Source organism: Ixodes scapularis, unplaced genomic scaffold (assembly GCF_016920785.2).
Source record: "Ixodes scapularis isolate PalLabHiFi unplaced genomic scaffold, ASM1692078v2 PGA_scaffold11__112_contigs__length_91849675, whole genome shotgun sequence".
Classification (NCBI taxonomy): Eukaryota; Metazoa; Arthropoda; class Arachnida; order Ixodida; family Ixodidae; genus Ixodes; species Ixodes scapularis.
This window is the reverse complement of record NW_024609837.1, coordinates 39235139-39238634: the sequence shown is the minus strand read 5'-3', so window position 1 is coordinate 39238634 and position 3496 is coordinate 39235139. Positions and strand designations below refer to the sequence as shown.

General features: G+C 43.1%; 1 pseudogene; it reads left to right on the top strand.

The window, feature by feature from the left end:
• The first annotated feature begins 1889 nt into the window (after positions 1-1889).
• Positions 1890-3092, top strand: LOC120849187 (annotated as a pseudogene).
• The last annotated feature ends 404 nt before the right edge of the window (positions 3093-3496 follow it).

Genomic DNA, 3496 nt, shown 5'->3' with positions numbered 1-3496 from the left:
ATATAAAAACAAAATATAAAGGGGCAGAAATATAAATGTGACTAAAAAATAATAAAAATTGTGTACGGACAGCACATAGAGGGTGATGCCTGTAGACAGACACTTGAGGGGAAGTGAAGCCAATTAGATATGTATTGGGCGGTCAAATGAAGAAATATCTGGAGGGAAAAAGAGGCGCGGTTAATCCAGGCGCCCTAAAGTCTCATGGCAAGAAGCAAGAAATACATATACAATTAAACCTGCGTACGAATAGGGCATGAAAGACGGTGGTAAAAAACAAAATTGGTAAAAAATAGGTATTAAGTTTTTATTATACTAGATATAGGGATATGTATTTGAATGTTGACGCGTAAATATTGCATCAAATAAAAATACGCTGAGATCACCTGCTGTGTTCGTTTAAATTATAAAATTACAATTCTATTAATTTCTACGCGCTATCATCTCCAGACTTGTTCGATTCTTAAATACCCAAAAAGAAGTATGCAAAAAAAAAAAAAAAGATAGAGCTGGCATTGTAGAAATAAATGAACACAGAACACAGAGCTGTCAAGACTTACTGCAAAGAATCGAAGAAGCCAACTATCTCAGCAGCACGTTGGCTGCAACAATGAGTCCTCCGGAGCGCATAGCTATTAAGTTCTTCCAACCAACTTCGACTGCCTTGGCCATTCGTTTAGACGCAAAACAAAGCGATTTGTATCTATTGGTGGGATGAATCTCCCGATGCACGAATGCCATCCTGGCGGATATCAAACATCATTCTAGAAAGAGGTTCCAATGTATATAGGTGAGAACAAAGTATCGAAGTATAAAGCCCTACGTACTAAAAACGAATTCTGAAGCGGGTAGGTCTAAAATGAGGTATACACAGCACCCACTTCTGAAGCGGGGAAATGACTCCTTTCTGTCGTCCATTCTTCCCCACCTGAGGCCTGCACTTGAGAGGCGCCCAGGTCCTCTCCTGCCGCCTGTTTGTCGCGCGCGCAGCGCTGCACTCGAAACGGTCGTTCATCTTCGTGGAGACTTGCCCCTCCGGAAGAATTTTGGCAGACGATTCTTTTTTGCGTCGAGCAGTCCCGCGTTGCGTTCTAAAACGCAGACCTGAACGGTATGAACGCTCATCTTGACTACTTTAGGGATAACAAATCAAGGTTTTTCGGGTAGCAGCTTTAGATATCTTAAAGACTTTGATTACGCTTGTATTTTTAATACTAGCTACATAAGCCGAGCGCAAGGTAAAATGTTGTTAAGTAATATAGGTGGACTTTTTCTTTTAGATTGTTGCTTACAGGCAAATCTGTCTACGTGTTTTTTTTTTTTTTTCAGTTCCCATCCTATGCGTGTTGCTCTGTGGACCGGCAAGTTGCCCAGCTGCTGCGATGCAACCTCTTTGGCTTCAGGGACGTAAACGAGCCCGAATTATCGGTCGTGTTTTGGAACAACTGTCGCTGCTTAGGGCTGAACGAGCATAGGGAAATTTTGAAGTCAGGTCAACCTGCCCTTTGAAAACTGTTCGCTGCGCCGGATAGGATTGTTTCTTTGTTGAAACCTTTCGCGTGATATCGAGAGAAGTACGCGTGTAATAATTGCGTATGAAAACTAAAGTATTTTACATGTTCGAGAAGCATACCGTGACGTTATGGGAAGCGCTTTAAAATATAGAATAGTAAAAATGAACCAAACATATCTTTAAAAGAAAAAATGATCTCATCGTTACCAGCGATTGAGCGATCCACCATCACTGACTTTTGTTTAAGATTTTACTGCCCTCAACCATCATGTAATTTTTACGTTGCTGTGTGCATTATTTTTTGTTTGTTTTGTTTATTGAAACACTGCACTCTTTTCGACACGACACTCTTTTCGGCCCATACTCACGCTGCTCCATGTACCAGGTGCTGCTTTGGATTCTCGCTGTCACGGCGAATTCCGTCGGGACGGCGGCAGCCCCAATCTACGAGTCATGGCCAGCGACGACCTTCTTTTCGTCAACTCATCGTCCCCTCGAGCCACCGGATTTTCCAGAAAAGTTTCTGTGTCATCTTGAAGACCGACAGATGGCCAGGCATCGAGGGACGTTTCCGGATCCGCTGCACCGTTGCCATAAGAGGGAGCTACTTCGCCTTCAGCCGCTGGGGCACGACACTCTTTTCGGCCCATACTCACGCTGCTCCATGTACCAGGTTAGTTATTTAAATCATTCAAAATGTTGCCGAACGAGCAATGTAATGCTTCTCTGAGTGTTGTGCCCAATCGACAAACGTGTGCTTTGTAGATACATGCATTTTGCTAGCTCTTGGGTGATTGCTACATTGATGTCTTTGTGCTGTGAACTATCGTTTTCGTTTTTTGAGACCTTGTTGCTTTTGTCGGGTGACGTGGAGCTAAACCCCGGTCCCATGACTAAGGCACAGATTGAACAGCTTGGGAAAATTGAGACCATTTTGTTGGAATTGCAATCTGGTCAAATGACTGTTTTGGGAAAGTTAGCTGGTATTGAGGCAAAACAAGCTGATCTTGAGAGGAAGTTTGATACCATAAGCTTGAAAACTAATGATATTGAAAAACGTGTTTTGCAGATTGAAGGAAGTGGCAGGAAATTAGAAGCAAAATTAGATGATCTTGAAAACAGAAGCAGGAGGACAAATTTGGTGTTTTTCGGAGTTCCCGACAACTCTCGCAGTGAAACGTGGGAAGAATCGGAAAGGCTGATCACAAAAATCTGCAAAGACGTGTTATCGCTCGATGTTTTAATTGAAAGAGCCCACCGATTGGGGAAACACAAAGATGGGAAAAACAGACCAATTGTAGTCAACTTCCCGGGTTGGAAGGTCAAAGAGTCTGTGTTGCGAAGTGCTTTTAAATTCAAGAATACTTCATTCAGTGTCTCCGAGGATTTTAGTCTTGCAGTCCAAGAAAAGAGGCGTCAACTTTGGAATTATGCGAAGGAGAAAAGGCAGAACAGAGAGAACAAGGTTCATTTAAACCACGATAAACTGGTTATCAATGGACAGACGTTTATCTGGGACAGCGAAACGATACAACCTGTTTTATATCGGGCGCCTGGCCAACCAAGAGAACACGAATGACGGGTCGGAAAGCCTAAAGATGGCCCAAGCAATCATGAGGCTACAGCTACAAAACAGGCGCCTTCAGTACTATTGGTAAATTGCCGTAGCATCAAAAATAAAGTAGACGAGTTTGCACTTTTGTTGGAGACCCTTAAACTTGAAGTTGTTATGGGGACGGAGTCTTGGTTAGATGATACTGTTAGTGACGCTGAGGTATTTCCGGCGGGTTTTACAGTTTATCGCAAAGACAGACATCGGCACGGTGGGGGAGTTTTTCTACTAATTTCTAATAGATGGACTAGTCATGAACTGGTTTTCGAAAATGCTACCGAGTCTGTCTGGTGTCGGGTCTTTTTCCCAAGGGGAACTGCTCTCGTGTTCGGGACCTTCTACCGCCCCCCTGATAACAGTGAAACTTCAAT